The following is a 6,974-nucleotide window of genomic DNA, read 5'->3' as shown; positions in this document are numbered from 1 at the left end:
CTGGCTTCCTTGTTCTAGTGTTCTAGAGGATATCATTGAGTGGGTACTCAGTGACTACCACTGTGTGGTAGGCATCGAAGTAGTGAGGAAGCTTCCGGGATGTGATCAGGATGGCATACATTAGCTTCAAGACCTAGGGGTAGTGAGTCTTAGACTCATTTAGGACCTCACTAATGAAGTAGACTAGGTGTTGGACTTTGTATGCGTGTCTGACCTCTTCTCGTCCAACAATGATGGTGGTGCTAACTACCCAGTCGCTGCGATGTAGATTAGTAGGGTTTCATCCTTTTGGGGGGTGGTCAAGATTAGGGGTGTGGTGAGGAACTGCTTGAGCTTGACAAATGCCTTGTTAGTGTCCTCTGACCAGACAAATTTCTCTTGAGCCTTAAGTAGCTTGATGAAGGGGAGTCCCTTTTCACCTAGATAGGATATGAAATGACCTAAGGCCGCCTGTGCACCCTGTTAGCTTCTGGACGTCCTTGACATAGGTCGGTGGCTTCATGTTGGTCACCACCGCTATCTTCTCTAGGTTGGCTTTGATGCCATGGTGACTGACGATGTTGCCTAGTAGGATACCAGATGGAATGCCAAAAATGCAGTTAGTGGGATTCAGCTTCCATCGGTACAATTTCAGGGACTTTGAAAACTTCGGTGAGGTCAGCGATGAGAGTGTTGGTAGTCTTAGACTTAACCACCACATCATCAATGTATGCCTTGATGTTCTTCCTGATCTGGTCCTTGAGGTAGTGCTGGATGGCTCTATGATAAGTCACACCTATGTTCTTGAGCCTAAAGGACATGGTTGTGTAGCAGTAAGCGCCAAAGGGCATAATGAACAACATCTTGATCTGGTCTTCTTCCTTTAGTGTGATCTGGTGATAACCAGAGTAGCAATCTAAAAAGCATAGGAGCTCGCAACCAGCTATAGAATCTATGACCTCATCAATGCGAGGTAAGCCGAAGGGGTCTTTAGGGCAGTGTTTGTTGAGATCGGTGTAATCAACACATATTCTCCATTCTTTATTCTTTTTTCTCACAATAACTAGATTGGCTAACCACTCTAGATCATACACCTCTTTGATAAAACCGGTAGCTAAGAGTCGGGTTATTTCTACCCTAATGGCCTCCTTTTTGTCCTACGTGAATCATTAAAGCTCCTGCTTGATCGGCTTGGCGGTCGCCAAGACATTTAAGGAGTGCTCGATTAGCTCTCAAGGCAAGCTAGGAATGTCCACCAGTTTCCATGTGAACACATCAACGTGCTCCCTTAGGAAGTTGATGAGCACATCTTCCTATTTGGGGTCGAGGTTGGCCCTGATCCAAGCAGTCTTAGACTAGTCACCAGGGATGAGGACCACTTCCTTCACCACCTTGGACTTGGCTGAGGCTCAAGGCGGCCTGCATGGTTGGGATCTCCAGGTCCTATAGGGAAATCTGCTGTGAAGACGTGAGGCAATCCTACATGCGGATGGAGATGTCTATAGCCTCAGTGAGCAGGAAGCTTTCCTTCTCACAGGAGTAGGCGGCGTTGAGGTTGGTGTGTAGGGAGAGGACCCCTTGCTTCGTGGGCATCTTCAACACCAAGTACGTTTAGTGCAGCACGACCATAAACTTGGTGAGGGATGGTCGGCCAAGGATGGCATAGTACGCCATGTTGAAATCGACCAAGGACCTTTTAAAAGCTGCACATCCTTGATAATAGGGTCCAGGACGAGTGGGAAATGCCCTGGATATGGGATGGCTATCCACTGGTCGGCCCTAGGTGAAGGTGATCGGGTGCTGCAACCAGTCAAGGTACTTGGTATCAGCGATGAGGCCATCATATGTAGCGACCGACCCAACATGTCGGAGCTACAAGCTTCTACTCGCACTTGTTGTCAGGGACAGCTCTCCCACCAAAGATGGTGGCAACAGTCTTGGTGGGGTCCTAGTATGTTGGGCCCTTGTTCTTGCCTTGTTCTTCGCCTTGACCATCTTTGGTATCATCGTTGTCACACCATGGCCTCTTTGATGATTCACCACCAAGCACTGTCTTTAGGCCTCTGCACTCTCGCATGGTGTGCTTGCCATCCTTGTGGATAGGGCATGGGCCGTCTAGCAGTTTGCCGAAATCAACATCACAGGTGTGCTTAGCACGGGTGTTGACGGTGTTGATGGTGTTATCAGTCCGACGATGGTGGCCTTGTCTGCCTCTCAAGCTATTTGGGCGGCCATCGTGCCAAGCCTCATGATCATCATGATGTCGGTTGTGGTCGTCATAGCCATGGAGTTGCTCATGCTGGAGCCCTTTGGTGAAGGTAGCGATGGCCTCGGCGTCAGTGATGTTAGGAATGGAGTTTCTTGTCTCCGAGAAGTGCCTAATAAAGTCATGTAGGGACTCCCTAGGAAACTAATGAAGCTTCTCTAGGTCAAACTTGGTGCTGGGCTATTCACACATAGCCAAATAATTGTCGATGAAGGCTTTCTTGAGGTCATCCCAAGATCAGATGGAGTTCTCCCGTAGGCTGAAGAGCCAGTTATTCACAGACTGGTAAAGCATGATGGGTAGATAGTTTGCCATGATGTCTTTGTCTTTGCCTATAGCTCTCATGGTGATCTTGTATAGAGTTAGCTACTGAGCGGGGTTGGCTTTTCTGTCATAGGTGTTAACACCAAGGACCTTGAAACACATAGGCCACTGAATAGCTCAGAGCCTTTCCATGAAAGGGCGAAGTCCTACTATGCCGATGGGAAGTGGGGCTTGACGGGTAGCAAATCCCTCATGTTCACTGTCGAATTGTCGGCGATGCTCCATCTCTGCGTCATAGTGTGCAACCCTACTATTTTCAATCTAGCTGCGGACATCTGTGCCGATGTTGATGTGGTCATGAAGGTTGTGAGAGAGGGGTTGATTAACCTCCTGGTTGCGGTTGCCACCCCAATCTCCATAGGGGCATGGTGGGCGGCCGTCGTGGTGTGAATGAGCTTCATAGTTGCCTCTAGATCCTCTATGGAGGTAGGGACCTCTAGCCTAAGGTCAAGGGCCCTTGGTGCCCTGATGCTGGCCTCCTCCATTGCAATGGGAGTGGTGGCTATGAGCTGATGTGGTGGAATAAGACGGGGTGTTGTTCTGGAGCTCATTGACTTGGACTTGCGCTGCTATGATATGTGCTGAAACCTTCTCAACCTCTAGAGTGTGAGGGAGTTTGTCCATCTCATTGAACATGATGGCTAGATTAGTGATTGGAGTTTGGTAGACTGGCTAGTTGTCCACCATGTCGAATGCCTCCTGTAGATTGCGTTGATGGCGGGACATACCATGACCATCCTCGTGCGCCCCTTAGGCTGCTTCTACATCTCAGTGATGTTTGGTAGTCCTTGGTGACGCTATCATAGCTGATGTGGAAAATCATGCCCTCGAACCCCAGAGGGAAAGCAGGGCAACTTGGCACAGTCTGGGTTGAGCCCTCAGAATAATCATCGGGGATCTTGTTTAGAACATTATGAAGAGATTTGGTCGGGAGAGAGGGATCATTTGAAAGCTAGTGAATAGCCACCATGCTAACAATAGGCGTGGGCTGACTAAAGTCAGCTAGGTTGATCATGTAGAGGTCGGTGATGTGGTCACACTCGATGTGGTCAACAAAGAGGTGGTGGATGGCGTTCTAGTACGTAGGTCCCGCACCCTCTAGCCAAAAAAGATAGGGCTTCGATGGATCCTCCATCGGGGCCTCATAGTCAGCCAAACATAGGCTAGTAGCAGGAAGTGGTCAGCACCGCACCGTGCACCCCAGAATCTAGTCGCCTTGAATAGTGTGGCCGAGCAGGTCACTCGGTTGCAGTGGCTTGGTGATCTTGGAGTATGAGAAATTCATCGCTCGCTCTAGATTGATCTGAGATCGAATCCACAAGGAGCTGACATTCTGCTAAGCGGTCTATGACCCAATCAATGGATGAGATCAGATCATCATTGCTGATGGATCTCCTAATTCAATGGCGGGGCGCTAGGATAGAAGATGTCGTTGCCGGTGTTGACGCGATCGGCGCTGGGTGATCCTGCACCGCCTCCACGATCTCCCCATTGCCGTCGGGGCCGATGACCCATGTCATGGATCTGACCATGAAGATCTGGCCCAACTCAAGGAAGGCCATGAAGCTTGGGAAGATGCCCATTTGGTTCGCCATGAATATAGCATGCACACCCCCTACCTGACACGTCACTGTCAATGAAATACGTCCGATAGTCTACCGAGGGGTATGCCTATGGTAGTAGATGAATTAGTGGAGGTGCACGTGAGAGAACCGGATGGTGGCACAGAATGCAAGAGTCAGAGATTAGATAGGTTTGGGCCGTCAGCTTGACATAATACCATACATTCTGTGTCTTTGTGGAATGTATTGCATATGATCAAATTAAAACAAGGTGATGAGGACATGGCACCCATGTATATGACCATGTTTGGCACATGGTATAGTGGGGTAGGAGGCCAGCAAGGGTGTCCAAGTCAAGAAAGAGGCCCGAGGCTAATTTGGTTCGAGTCCCCGAGGTGGAGGCCCAAAGCAACTCAAGTTCGAGTCAGCCTCAGCCTCTAGGACCAGTCTACCTTAAACTAGTTACCTAGGACACATTTGGAGTCCGTTTTCGATGATCCACATGGTTGCAAAGCTAATTTGATAAAGAAGTTAATCCAAGTGGTCTCACATCAAAAGGCCTCCAGAATCAACAGGAATCGTCGAAACAAGTCAGCATCCAGAATCTACCAGGGTGTTGCGACACTATCTTTTGGTCTAATGGATCGTGTATCGTGTTTGGGCCCATTAAGGGGCATGTCCAGGGTAGGCGATGACCCTAAGACCTTTATAATCATACACCACCATCGTCATTAGGTTTTGGGTTTTGCTTAGATTATTCTGTCAAGAATAGTTTCACCGTTCATCGGTTTGTGAGACCCTAACTTCGTGAGATTAATCATTCATCTGCAATTTGGTTTTGTTCTTTATTGTTCTTGCTTGTGTTATTCATTGCACAGGTAGGGATTAACCTTCTTGGTGAGGTCAACCTAGTCCGTGACTTGGTTGATAACCAGAGGAGCTATGGTGCTAAGATTACAGGGTTCGATCTTTCGATCTGAAACCGGATCGGTGTGTCATTCTCCGCCACAATAATAGTTACCTCTACCTGACAGAAGATCAGGATCCCTGTTCCCATTAAGTGGTATCAAAGCTAAGGTATACCATCAGGTTCATATTTATCCCCTAGTTTGGAGTGTTTCACATTCGTCCCATAGTCCAGTGCCATACTTTTTTCCTATCCTAGAACCTTCCGCTCCATAGCCTTTGCTTATTTCAGTTTCAGAGTCCGTCATGTTGAGTTTATATCCTGGTCGAGGTCTTGTTGCTGGTTAGGTCGTATTAGAGTCCAGTTCGTGTGTTTTTCCCCATCGTTTCCATCAAATCTTTGCTTCCGTGACCAATTTTGCGCACATTGTTCCCGTTTTATCCTCTAATTCGGAGCCAATTCTTAAAACTAGTCTAGTTTTCGCATACTGAACTCAGATTTTCGACGTTCCATATATCAAAATTGATCAGAAAAAAATTCAGATCCATCCATCCCTATTGTATTGGGGTTGGAAAATTTTAAATTGGTCAAAAACTAGTCACAAGATTCCTCTTTTTGTGGTCACAAGATTTTTGTCGATTTTGAGCACGTCTTCTGAAATTTCCACAGGCCACGTCTTTCATTTTTTTAAGCTGATATTTTCTGTGGTTACTTCTTTTGTGCTTCTAAGTGAAGGAAAAATATCATAAAATTAAAATAAAAAGTCAAAATTTCCCAAAAAACAACGATAGCCCAAAAAAATAGAAAAAAGAGAGGGGCAAAAGAGGAACAATATCTAGAGGAACACATAGAGAAGACCAAAGTGAGTTGTGTTAGCGTGTGTTATCTGGTTCCTTGTTTATGTTGTTGTTTCCATCCACCATACTTATTTTTCACACACCTGTCACCTTGCTATCCACCATACTTGTTTGTCACACATCTGTTACTTGGAACATTTTAGACCAGCAACGAGAACAAGTACTTTGGACTATAATTCAGCATTACTTTCTGTTACTGACTTGTGTGCCAGATATACATATTATTCTTTAGTGTGCCTTCTAAGCTCTACAAACTCTTCAGATCAGTACAGAAAAAGGACCTTGCAATCTCGGTACCACTGCCTCACAGGCATCACGAACCAGTCGCCGGTTGTACCACCCACTGCTTGCGTTGGTAAAAACTTTGTAAGAGCTTGGTAAGACGCTTCTACTTGCTATGAAAAGTGACACCACGACAATCACATAGTCATTTGATAGGGATAATACTTTTGTGTTGTCTTTTGCTGTCTTCTAACAATGACAGGTTGTTCGTATCCACCAACTTATGATGGTATAGGTGCTGATGAGTACATAAAGTGGGAAATTGCCATAGATAACATATTTGCTACTCACTTTATGTGTCCAAGGAGGAAGGTAAAAAATGCAGCCAGTGTTTTGCGACATTCTGCTTTATCTTGGTGGGAGTCTTTAGATCCTTTTGATAAACCTCAAACTTGGAATGATATGAAACTCCTTATGCGAGAAACCTTTGTTAATCCACCTCCTATTTTGACTTCATATGCTGAGGTGCACCATTTAGAGAAAGAGTCTGTTGTTATTCCTCTTGCTATGACTAACCTTCTGTAGGATAATGTACATAAGTGAGAAGATGACATGGAAGAAAATGAGGTGCTCACAACCTCATATGCAAATTCAGAACCATCACTTCACAATGCACCTATTACTCCTGCTGAGAACACAGGTAACGCCCATGGTGCTACACTCACGAAAGGTGAGAATTGTTTTAATGTACTAAATTTTTTTCACAAACCATGCTATCATAGAGCAATTGTTAGTGGAACCCTCTCTTAATTTATCTCTATCCTATGATAATTTGCTTGAAGTTCCTTGTGATAAAG

The sequence above is a fragment of the Miscanthus floridulus genome, chromosome 6 (genome assembly GCF_019320115.1).
Source record: "Miscanthus floridulus cultivar M001 chromosome 6, ASM1932011v1, whole genome shotgun sequence".
Lineage (NCBI taxonomy): Eukaryota > Viridiplantae > Streptophyta > Magnoliopsida > Poales > Poaceae > Miscanthus > Miscanthus floridulus.
This window is presented reverse-complemented; position numbering follows the sequence as displayed.